The sequence below is a fragment of the Notamacropus eugenii genome, chromosome 5 (genome assembly GCF_028372415.1).
Source record: "Notamacropus eugenii isolate mMacEug1 chromosome 5, mMacEug1.pri_v2, whole genome shotgun sequence".
In the NCBI taxonomy this organism is placed as follows: Eukaryota; Metazoa; Chordata; class Mammalia; order Diprotodontia; family Macropodidae; genus Notamacropus; species Notamacropus eugenii.
Genome location: NC_092876.1, coordinates 155,108,573 through 155,122,148, shown reverse-complemented (window position 1 = coordinate 155,122,148; position 13,576 = coordinate 155,108,573).

Sequence of the window (13,576 nt, the reverse complement as noted above, 5' to 3'; positions counted from 1 at the left end):
AGAACACAGAGAGCATAGACAACTGTAGAATTTAACAATCATTTTTATTATATGACCTTTGTAATACCCCTTTCTAAAAAAGCTTATTATGTCTGGTAGAATAATTGATATTAATTGATAATCATGGCAGCGTGGGCACACTTATAAGAGCCCTTAAGGTTAATTGTACTCACACAGGTATTGTTAGAGTCAGGTTCACTGATAGCAAAACCAACATTAATTCAGCTCTTCTAGTAGCTCCTTGTATGGACGTAGGTGAGATACTTAATATTTCTTTTACAAACAATTTTCCTTTTTTACCACAGAAAAGAATTGGATAAGAAGATTTCCCAGGTCCCTCCCCAGTCTGAAATCTGTGCTACTCTGTATTCTTTTATGTTGTCTTCTAATTTTTCATGTTTAAATTAATATTCTTAAATCCAACAAATATTTATTGAGGAAATATAGCACTAGAGACTAAGGGATAAACAAAGATAAATAAGACAAAGCTCCTATGGCTATGGAGTTTATAGTTTAGTGGCAGAGATTGCAAGAAGCTTACGTTCTACGGAGAAAAATGATGTGTACATATTAAGTACGTACAGAATACATTCCTAGTGAATTCAAGGTAGTTTGGGAGACAGGGCTCCAACATTTGTTTTGAGATGGAGTTAGGAAAGGTTTTATGCAAAAGATGTCACTTGAAGTGGATCTTGAAAGAACCCAGAGATTTCTAGATATAGAGAGAAGGAAGGAATGTTTTTCAGGCGGGGGGAGCCAATACAAAGGCATAGAAACAGGAGAAAATAGGTCAGTATGGCTGACCAACAGAATGTGTAGGACGGAGTAATGTGTAAAAGAACTAGAAATAGAAAAGGGCTGGGTTGTGAAGAGCTCTTTATACCAAACAAAGGAGTTCCCATTTGATCCTAGAGGTAATAGGGAGCACCTGAGTTTCTTGAGCAGGGGAATGAGGTAGTCAGATCTTTGCTTTAAGCAAAAATCACTTTGGCAGCTATATGGGGAATCAGAATGGGGAGAGGCTTAAGGTGAAGAGAATAATTAGCAGGTTTTCACAGTCGCTCCTGTGAGAGACCCTTGCCTGAATTAGGTAGGGGCTTTGTGGACGGAAAGAAAGAGATGGATGCAAGAAGGTTTGATTAGCTAATTAGGTTTGGGTTTGTATATATTTCTTTTCTGTTTTTGTTTTCTATGTGTATGTTTGTGTCTTATTTCCTTCAAGTGCTATTTAAGAGTAGACACGTGTTTATTCATCTTGTATTTATTTTTTTCAAACATTTAGTGTTTTGTGTACCAATGCTGCTCCATAAACATTGACAGACTGACATGAAGGTATAGCTGGATTTCAGTTGAAACTAGAGACTAGGTATACATGGCCTGGAAAGACTCCATTTTCTAGAATTTTCCCCCCACATCTTAATGACAATTTTCTGAGTCACCAAATTGCTCAGACCCTTGGTACAATTTGATAGTTATTATGGCTCCAAATACCAAAATGACTATTTATGGTGCCATTTTTTTGACCACTTATACGTATGGCCGAAAAATAAGTCTTCTTTCTCTTCAGTCCTGGCATTCTCCTGCATGCTCATTAAATCTCCTCTGCCTGGGAAAGACAAGGACATCCTGACCTTTTCACAGCTGCTTCCAAATCCTCATAGGTCAGCTGTTCACTAGCAGGAAAACCAAGGCTTGGAGATGACAAGAATGTAAGAGGCCATTTCCAAGCTCTGTTTTCTTTTGGTACAAAATATACAGAGACCACAACTAAGTTTCCCTAAATTGCTTGATGCTACCAAGTGGATTTAAAGCTGGGAACAATGCCATTTTAAACTCCTACATGCTTTATGCAGGCTGGCATTGTCAAAACACAAGACTTTCAAATGAGTCTCTGTCTTCCTCTTCAAACACCACCAGATCAAGACTGAGTGGGATCAGATTAATTGTTCCAATTCATCATTTCCCAGCATTCAACTGGGACCCATCAAAAATTACACCTACAGTGGCTTAGAGAGATATGTATCACTGTTCCAATTCATTTAGCTGTGTTGGGACTTGGATTGTGTCCATATACCATTTCTTTTAGTACCACTAACATTTCCAAGCTGTTTTCTAAATAAATCTTTCTTGTTTACATATCCTGTAGAAACAGACATTTGTCCAGATTATCTTCCATTTTTATGGCCTTCTGGGTTGAGATTTATATTCTTGTCTGTTGATAGTCATCATCAATTCAGAGAGCCCCCATGGTGTGCATAATGCTAAATGAGTCCCCCTTCCCCCCATTCTTGTACAGCTGAAAGCTAATCTGGAGGATTTGGAGCTAGTCTTTGCTACTTTCATTCCAGAGGTAGGGGGCTACTTTTCAGGTGAAACAGTATATTGCACCCCTAGGTAGAGAAATCAGTCTACTGCAAATGAAAGGTGTTTTAGTGAGAGGCTGATATTCACAGTGAGGAACTACAGTTGAGGAGGAGCACCTCATAGGAGGGCAAATTGTTTTCTGACAGTGCTGAGCCTCCTTTGGGCCCTGGGGCATTATTATGGTTCCATGTTTGGTTTAGAGATAAAGGCTTCAGTAGGAGAAAAAAGCCAAGGAGAGAGAGAGAGAGAAAGAGAGAGAGAGAGGGAGAGAGAGAGAGAGAGAGAGAGAGAGAGAGAGAGAGAGAGAGAGAGAGAGAGAGAGAGACAGAGAGACAGAGAGACAGAGACAGAGAGAGACTGAAGTCTTGGAATGTATATGGAATTGCTGCCCCACTGTGGAACAATTAGTTCTTGCATGCCACTTTATTAACATGTAGAATTTGAACCCAGTTGCTTTCAGGCATTTGAAATTGATGGTGTGTAAATATAGAACAGAATCATTCTTAAACCACCATATGGGTTGATGAGTTGCCCAATCAGTGAGTTCAAGATCTGGCACTGGAGTGTTTTTGAATCTTAGGTATCCTTTGGCAGTTTGGGACTGGAGGAAGGAGACAGAGATGTGGTGACTGATGAATTATAATGATCTTGGAAGGAAAAAGAATTTTTGTATGACCTCATAGCGTTGGGTTAGGAAAATGGTTGGATTGATTGGAGAGTGTCTAAGAAGAGGAGCAGCACGTCCCTCTCACCTTCCGGTATTTCCTGGGAAGTTCATAAAGGGTACTCCACTGAAAGACATGAATAGATTCTGTTCTGCTGGTCTCACATTCCTTGCTAATATAATTTAATACAAATAGATTTTAACCAAATGAAACTGGATTTATTTCAAAGAAGATCTGAGTTATCTAGTTTGAGGGTTTAAGATGTTTGGGGTTAGGATGCCCTTCTGCTTTAGAAATATGCTAATAGAAAAAGTACTAGAAATGATTGAACAAATTATGGTCTGTAAATGTTCTGGGACATTGTGTTGTAAGAAAGATAAATGTGAAGAATAGGAGGAAACACGGGAAGACTTGTCTTAACTGATGCAGCATGAAGTATACAGGACCAGAAAACAATGGTTAAAATAATATAAATTAAAATAACAGTAAAAGCCAATTAAGTTTTGATTAATTGCAGTGAACAATTTTGGTCCCAGTTAGAAATATGGAAGACTACAAATGCTGAAGTTTGCATATGCTGTTGCATATGTTATCAGTAAGTTTTGTTAAATTGTTTTTATTTATTACAAGTGTATGGTGATTATAGTGATGTAATGGTAGTTATAGTCATAGTAGAGGTATATTGGAAAATTACCATTACCCTCTACCAAGAAAAAAATGTTATTATTTCCTGACCTCACATAAAAGAACTTTAAAATGCATACTGATGTTCTCTCAAATACCCTAGTCTCCCCATTCTTAAAACTACTCCTTTATCATTACCTCCTTATCGTCCTACTTACCTTATGTACATACAGAAATGGTTATACCTTTGATCTTGTCACCACCCACAAATTCACAACTTCTATGTTCATATATTCTGAAATTCCCTTATCTGTTCACAATTTGTTGATATTTCCTTCTCCCTCTGCCTTATAAACCCAAACCCTGTTCTTTATTCTCACTATGACTTCTAGTCTTTCAACCCCTTAATTCTTTGCTAGACCACTGTCCTTGTACTGGCTATATTCTCCTTCCTTTCCTATTTTGAACCTGTGGTCAACTAGTTTAACTTTACATTACCTTCCCCCTTGAGGTCCTTCCCTCCTTTTCTTATTTTTGATCTTGCCCTAGAAGCCATAGTACTGGATTACTCCTATTGCCTTCTGTCTTTGCTTCTAATCATGTACTGTTGGGCAAAGATGGAAAAAATAATGAAACTGTGTTCACTGGGTCCACTAGAAATTTATGTTATATAACGTCAGCTGGGTTCTCAATGGATCAAGGCAATCTTTTTATGTCTTCCTGATTGCCTTTCACTTTCATGTATTTATATATTCCCAATGAATTATCTTCTCTTTTGTCTTTTTTGGTGAGACTTACTACTGTGGATTCAAATTTTTCTGTTGTGCCAATTATTTCATGCCATAAAGGCCATAGCAGGTCATGCTTTCACAATGTTTATTTATCTTTTAAATCATTCAGGAATACCCTACTATGGTTCCACACTTTGTGGGAATCTTCATAAGATATTGATTCATTTTCCTTTGTCTTGCAAAACTTATTCATAAGTGCTTGAACTCTTTTGCTTGATTTTAAGGGTGTATTTTCTTTTGCTATTAGTATCTCCCCAGTTGGTTTATGTGCTTGTGTTTGATCAATGTCTTTAACCGAGTTTTCTTTCTCCTGAGATCTTAGGTAATTTCAGTCTCACACACACACACACACACACACACACACACACACACACACACACACACACAAACCTAATTACCCATTATTGCTCACTTTCTGACTCTCTTCATTTTGATTGCAGTTTCCCTGGGGTCTTGATCTTGAAGATTCTCAGCTTCTTCCCACTCTAAGAAATTCATGGTTTAGCGAACTTAATATGATCTTTACCACAAGTGATGTGGGGTCAGGGCGAGCAGGGATGGAACAGAACTGGCCACAGCTTGATGTTGGGCACTTTTTATCAGGCTTTAGTAGTGTGCCATACAATCTCTCTCTCTCTCTCTCTCTCTCTCTCTCTCTCTCTCTCACACACACACACACACACACACACACACACACACACACACATACACACACACACACACACACACACACACACATACACACATAGAAACATCCTGCCCCATTCTCTCCGTTCTTCCACTTTCTGTCCAAGTTCTTTTGGGGGATAAAGCTTTGCCAAATTGATAAAGTAGTTTCAATAAATATATAGTCTCTGCTTAGAGGTTTTAACTCTGGCACTGGGGTTGGGGTGAGGGAGGTTGGAGTGTACAGCTGAGTTCTCTTGCAAACCCATGGTTCGTCTTATATGGTACTGCTTCTGATAGTGGTGGGTGTTGGGTGAGTAGGTATTGAGTGAGCTTATTAAAGGTTATAGATTAGCTGTCTGCTGTTACTTCATCATATTTTTACCTTATTTGGGTTCTTTGATATTCTAGATTGTGAAGACAACTGAAATTGCTTTATCTCTCGAACATAATTCTTATCTTGGAAAAGTTTTATGAAATCATAAGGATTGGAGAAAATTTCTAGTCCTCCATCTTGTTGGTCATGTGTTTTAGAAGTCTACACCTCCCAAGCTGACTCATTATCCCACTTACTTTTCCAAACTTTTCCATTTTATGTTGAACTTTCATTTTCCTTTTCAACGGAGAACCTCACTTTATATTTTACTTAAAAAATTGAGGCCATTCACTAAGAACTCCCTGTTCTGCCCTCTTCCTTATCTCATATTGGGCACCCCCTTGATAGGCACAAATGATTCCATTCTATTCCATATTCCATTGTATCCCAACAGATTGCCCTCTATCATTCTCATTCTCTCACATCTTCAATTTCTTCCTTTCTACTAGCTTATTTTCTACGGCTTGCAAATATGCCTGTATCTCCACTGCACTAAAAAAAACACTTAAGCTATCCATTACAGCTGGCTGTTACCCCATATATTTCTGCTTTTTGTGGCTAAACTTCTTGATACTCCCACTTGTTTCTCTCTCAGTCTTTTCTTAGCTTTCTAGGATGTGTCTTCCAGTCTAATTGTTCGGATTAATCTGCTCTCTCCAAAATTACCAGTGGTCTCTTAATTGATAAGTTTAATGACTTTTTCTGAGTCCTCATCTTTCTTGCCTTTCTGCAACCAGTGATACTGACAATCACTCTCTTGTCTCTGAAACTCTCTTCTCTCTAGGTTTTTGTGACAAAAAATTGGTTCTCCAACATGATTGGCTAGAAGTGGGAATCACAACTCTGAGTACCTTGCTTGGAATAACACTAGTTATACTTCAGTTTTCCTTTCTACATGCAGGAATGTGGTATAGGACTTGGTGAGCATATTTCTCACTATAAAGAGTAGAATAAAACCCAAAGATGTTTATAGTAGAATTCACTGATAATATTACAAATGGATATGCCAACATAAAATAATATACCTACTTAATATTTTTAATGAAAAATTAGGAACTATTCCCTAAATTTATAGCATGAAAAAGAAAATCTGCGTTGGTGCAAGTATGGTTTTAGTTATATGGTAAAATAGATGCATGGCTTATAGATGTTACAAATGGCTAAATAACAGTGCTCAAGATATGAAGAATGAAGTGTTCTTTTTGTTCTCAACAATCAATCAGTCTAGACATGGAAAACCTCCTAAGGAATCTCTCTTAGGTTTTCCTCTGATGCCTTCATACTCACTGCAAATTGAGTATGGGTTTATTTCCTGTAGGATGCACTTCAAGGTTAACTATTTTTTAAAATGCTACTAGGTCATGAAACTTACTAAATTTGTTGAGGATGGCTATTGGTAACCTCCCAAGCTGAGTAGATTTTATCTTTAATATTTCCTCCTAAAGTTTCATTTGAAATTTGCTATTTTGCATATTACCATTAATTAAAATTATGATGTCATCTGGCAATATCAAGCCTTTTTTCCAGAAGGAGAATTAGGGATAGTAAAACAGAAATAACTAGAATGACTAAAGAATACATGGGTGTAGCTCCTGATACCAAAGGGATTCTATAAAACCATTCATTTATCTTTTAGTTTGCTTATGATTAGTGTAGTCTAAAGTTTCCCAGGGTCTGCATCCTCTAGACTGGTTCATTTGTAAAAGATCCCAGCTCTTCTTTTTTTTTTTAACTTTTATTGATAAGTTTTGGCTTTATATCATCTACATTTCCCTACATATGCCTGTTCATTCATTTCTGAGAAATCCATCTCTTAGTAACAAAAGAAAAAAGAATTTAGAAAAACTAAACAGCATATCAAAACATACCAAACACAACTAAGTTTGATATTTTATGTGGAATTCCACACTCATATCCCCCCTACCTTTAAAAGAAGTGAGAGATGCATTTACATATCTTTTGGGAGAACACTAAGCTTGGTCATTATAATTTCACATTATTCAGTTATGATCATGTTGTTGTCATTCCACTTTTTATTGCAATAACTAGGTGTCATTATTTTCCTGGTTCTTCATTTTGTATTAGTCCATATAAATCCCCTCATGATCCTATGCTTGTTGTTTCCTACAGTAATATGCTAATACACCAATCAATGAATGAATCAATAAATATTTAGTAAGTGATTAATATGTACCAGGCACTGTGATCATCACTGGAGATAACTAAGAAAAGGAAAATAACAGAACATGTCCTGAAGGGTCTTATATAACCAATTAATCTATTTTATATTATTTTAACTTTGAGTAGTATAAGTATAAATGCATGCAAGATTCATTATTTGCATTTATTGGAACCCAGCTATATTCTAATGATGGAGACAATATATATATATAAAAATAGGCATATTCACATATCACAAGTTGTTTATCCGTTCCATAGACTATCTCCTTTGTCTTAGTTCTATGTTATTATAAAGGTGATGCTATATGTATTTTGGTGTATATGGGAGGATTCAGTACCATTTCCTTCTGGAATTTAAGTCTCTTGAGTTGCTAGGTTCCTACCAGAACTATGTTGTTTCATCTTTCAGAGACCATGGCAGACAGCTGAGATTTGGGGGCTTAGCAAAGCAGATTAGTACATGTATCCTTTCATATTTCTTCTGTATGTGCAACACCAGGAGTGCTTTCAATTCAGTCATTTAAATTGTGAATTAGTCATTCACAAGGGAATATAGAATTATATTTCTGTTCCTTGAGATCACATAGTAGATTAATTTATCTGGTTATAGAATCTTTTCTTACACACCTAGAATGTGATAGAATAGACACTATGAGTTCTCTTAAAGCTGCATAGTATTAGGGGTGGAGAGATAGGATAATAGAAATATTGATTTAGAGTTTAAGAGATCCTCTGGTCTAATTGCTTCATTTCACAGGTTAGGAAATTGAGATCCAGAGAAGTGTATTGTTCTGCCTAAAGTCACAGCAGTAGTACATGGAAGAATTGGGATTAGAAGCCAGGTTTTCTGATTTTGAACCCAGTCCTTTTTCTATTGTACATGGCAGGATCATGGATGGAGATGTCCACTTCTAGCAGTGGTGTAAAAGCTTTCAGCATAACTGAATTGGGCTGTAGGAATTAGGCAACTTTATGAAACTAATAGTATCTTTCTCCAAGAGGCACTAAGAAAAGTCCAACATAGAATTTATAAAGCTGAGTAAAAAGTCTGATCCCTTCACCTGGTAACATGTAAACAATCAGAGCATGAAGATGAATAATGAAAAGACAATTAGCCCCATCTCACCTCTTTGAGTTGAGAGATGGGCCAGGAAAATCAAACCCATGCAAAGCGGGAAAACATGACATAAGTCTAGGAAGGTTAGCTAAACTACAATTTGGATTGTATGATGTCTGAGGTCTCTTTCCAAAAGCGAGTAGCTTAATCAGCCCCTGTGACAATGGAATTTAAATAGAGATTTGATATGATTCTCTGGGCTGTGATCTCGTCAATTTTTCTGCTTCCTGAAAAAGTGCAGACACAACCACTTTTGCTGATCTGGTGTAACTTACGTGCAGTTATTGCTATAAAACCTCCACGGGGGCTCAGGCTCACCTAGTCTTCTTAGAGTCTTCCTCTAGGTCTCTTGCCATTGTATAGTCATTATAGCCAAGAATCTGTAATCCTGCTGTCTCTATGCATGCTGGGCACAGAAGAAGGAAACAGATGTCGTGCTATGATGCTCTACTGTCCTAAGTTTGACTTGCCTGGAAAGAAAGAGAGAAATGCCATTTCATTTGTTTCCTCCACTAATACCTGAGACTGCCTCCATACAAGTACCTCACCTCCTTCTCCCTCCCAGTTACACACTGAAGGCCTGAAGGGATTTCACTTTGATATTGAATCCCTGGGATTTTAATAGCCTTCCTGAATTTATTCTTAGTGATCCACAAACTCATACCTGGTCATACTCTCCCCATCCCAATGATTCTTACTCATTGGCTATCGTGATTGAAACCAGGCTTTCTTTCCCTTACTGTCCATTCCTTTATTCCCAATCCTTTCAGTACACTTCCTCACCTTGCCCCATCTCACCCCCTGCCCACTCACTCTAAAGCTACCCATCCTTGAACTGCACTTCCTAGAATGCCTGGTCCACAGGTAATGAATTTGCTTTCATTTTAAATATTTTTTTCTTTCCCCTCCTTTCTTCTGACTCTCACTGAGACTTGCCTCCCTCCTGATGATTCAGCCACCTTAGAAACCCTTTCATTTTCACTCATTTCCCCTTGACGCATTAGTCAAGGAGAGAGATTTGTAATATTCCTTTCTCTGCATTGCTACTTTCAAATTCATCATCTGCCACCATCACTCAGTAATTTCTCTTTGAGATTTACTCAGTTGATATCTATTATTATCTCTATACTGATGATTCTCAGGTCTACAACTCCATATATAAAACCTGTTTACTGACTTCCAGTTTCACATATCTAAATACCTGTTAGAAATTTTGAACAGGAACTACCACAGATATCTTAAGTGCAGCATATCCAAAATTGAATTCATTATCCTTTCCTTCCAAACCCTCCTATCTTCCAAACTTTCCAGTTGCTAATGAAAGTACTACCATTCTTCCATTCACCCAGGCTCATAACATTGGTATCATCCTCAACTATCCATTCTTTCTCACATTCCCCCTCCCATATCCAAATCTGGTGCCAAGTTCTATCTGTTTCACCTTTCTAATCACATATACCCCCTTCTTTCCTCCATTCTTGTGCAGGCCTTTATCACCTCATCTGGAGTATTGCAATAGCCTAATGGTTGGTTTCCCTGTCTCAAGTCTCCCCTTATATAGATGTCAAAGTGATCTTCCTAAAGCAGAAATCTGTCTATGTTATCCCTCCTCACAATGTACACTAGAAACTCCCTATCACTTTCAGGACCAAATATAAAGTCTTCTGTTTGTCTTTTAAATCCTTTTATAAACTTACCTTTCCTACCTTTTCAATCTTCTTACACTTTGTTCTCCCCTATGCGCTCTGTGATCTAGTGACACTGGCCTCCTTACTGTTGGTCCAATGAGACACTCTATCTCCTGACTCAAGGGATTTTTATTGGCTCTCCTCCATGCCTAGAATTATCTCCCTCCTGTTCTCTGTCTCCTGGCTTCCTTCAAGTCCCCGGTAAAATTCTACCTTCTACAGAAAGCTTTTCTTGATCTCATTAATGTTTCTAGTGTCTTCGTTTTATTGTTCACCTTCAATTTGTCTGTATGTATCTTGCTTGTACTTAGTTGTTTGTAGGTTGTTCTCCCATTAAACATGGACTTCTTGAGAGTAGGATCTACATTTTGCCTTTGTGTCCTTAGCACATGTATGATAACTGGCACATAACAGATGCTTAATAAAAATGCTTGTTGATGGATATTTCTTTGATGCTATCTTTTACAATACTTTTGGTGTGTGATTCTTTATTAATAAGATGGTATAATTTCTACTCACATCCTGTGTCTCTTATTTGCCTTTCATGTAAACTAAAGCTGGGGGTGTTTTTTTTTTTCAATATGGCAGCTATATATTAACATTGGAAGAATATTGATATTGAAAATGGACTTTGACTTCATCACCCATTTTAAAATGTTAATTATAATATTACCCTAACTTATCAGTGGCACTTTAAGATGTCATTAATGAGAGAAAGCCCCAACTATGTATGGATAGTTCATATTAAATTAGATATTCTCTTGGTTAATTTCTGTATGCATACATCATGGACTGTTATTTGGGGAATAAGGATGTCCCCTGATGCTGGTTTGGTTTCTATTGTTTTTTGTGTTGGAAGAGTTGTAGAGACATTAGAATTTTGAGAAGTTCAGGGAATGATTTGCATCCTGATTGCTCTATCTCATAGTGTGGTTACACATTAATTATATCTTTGCAACTATTAGTGTGGGAATGAAAATTGTTAGTAATTGAAGTATATCTATTCAGATAGTTTGATACCTCTTGGAATGACTGTAAATTACAAAATCACAGAATTTCAGAGTTCAAAGGGTCCTCCAAGAACGTTTACTCTGACCTTCACTCTCTGAAAAAGAATCCCTCTTACAATATATTCTACCTTTGATCGCCGACATACAGTGAAGGGGTGTCCACCATCATCTTAGGCAGCTCATTCCACTTTTGGATAGCTCTAGTTGCTAGGAAGTTTTCCTTTGATTAAACTTAAATTTGTCATGTTATAACTTCTGCCAATAGAGTTACATCTAGGCCAAAGAGAAGCCTAATCCTTTTTGCATATGACAACCCATCAAATACTTGAAATAGTTGTTATAACGTTCCCTCTCTCCCCACACACATCTTTCCTTCTCCAGGATAAACATTTCCATTTCCTTCAACTGATCTCAAGTCCAATCATTATTCTCATTACTCTGTTTCAGAAATTTTTCAGTTTATCAATCTCTATCTTAAAATGTGACACCCAGAATTATACATAATACTCTGGATTTGAACTGATCAGGGCAGTTCATGATGAGACTATAATCACATAAACCCTATAGGTATTTTCAGAAGAATTTCTATCTAGCCATGTTCTCTACACCTCTATACTTTTAAAAGTGATTTTTTGAACCTAAGACTTTAAATGATAGAACATATAGTGTGGGTAGGATCCAGTAGGACTATGGAAATAATATATGTAAAACACTTTGCATCCTAAGGTGCTCTATAAATACTAGCTATTATTATTAATTATTATTATAATAGGTACTTTTTGCTATCTTTGTGTGATCTTAATTTAATCATAGTTCCATACTTTGGATTAGACATTTCTGTTTTAGCAAACTGACTTACTTTTTACAGTTTTAAATTTATTTATTTTTTGTTTTCAACATTCACTTCTATAAATTTTAAATTTTCTCCCCTTCCATCCCCCCTCTCTCCCCAAGATTGCATGCAATTTGATATGAGCTCTGTCATACATTTCTGCTAAACTTATTTTCACATTAGCCATGTTGTATAGAAAAATTATAATGAATGGGAGAAACCATGAGAAAGAAAACAAAACAAAATATAGTCTGCTTCACACTACATTCTGACTCCATAGTTCTTTCTCTGGATGTGGATGTCACTTTCCATCATTTGGCCTTTGGAATTGTTTTAGGTTCTTGCATTGCTGAGACATCTATTAAAATCAATGACTGCACACTGTGGCTTTTTCAGTGAACAATGTTCTCCTGGTTCTGGTCACTTCACTCAGCATCAGTTCATAGAAGTCCTTTCAGGCCTCTCTGAAGTCTTTCTGTTCATCATTTCTTACAGCACAATATTATTCCATTACATTCATATACCATAACTTGTCAGCTATTCCCCAGTTGCTGGGCATTCCCTTGATTTCCAGTTCTTGGCCACCACAGAAAGAACTGATATAAATATTTTTGTACACGTGGAAGCTTTTCCCATTTTTATGATCTTTTGGGGATACAGTCATAAAAGTGGTGTTGTTGGGTCAAAGGGTATGCACAGTTTTTCAATTTATTTTTAGATTTTGACATTCATTTCCACAAAATTTTGAGTTCCAATTTTCCTCTCCATCTCTCGCCTCCCCCCACTTCATAATACCTTGCATTCTGATTACCCTTTCCCTCAATGTACCCTCCCTTCTATCACACCCCACCCTTCCCTTATCCCCATCTTCTCTCTTTTCTTGTAAGGCAAGATAAATTTCTATACCCCATTACCTATATTTCTTATTTCCCTGTTATATGCAATAATAATTCTCAATATTCATTTTTAATACTTTGAGTTCCAACTTCTCTCCCTCCTTTCCTCCCTACGCATTCCCACTGATAAGGCAAGCAACTCAGTACAGGCTATATATGTGTCATTTTGCAAAACACTTCCATAATAGTCATGTTAGGTAAGTCTAACTATATTGCCCTCCATCAACCCTGTCCCCTCTTTTTTTCTATTCTCTTATTTGACCTTGTCCCTTCCCAAAAGTGTTTACTTCTAGTTACTCCCTTCCCCCATTTACCCTCCCTTCTATCATTCCCCTTACCCCACTTGTCCCCTTCTCCCCTACTTTC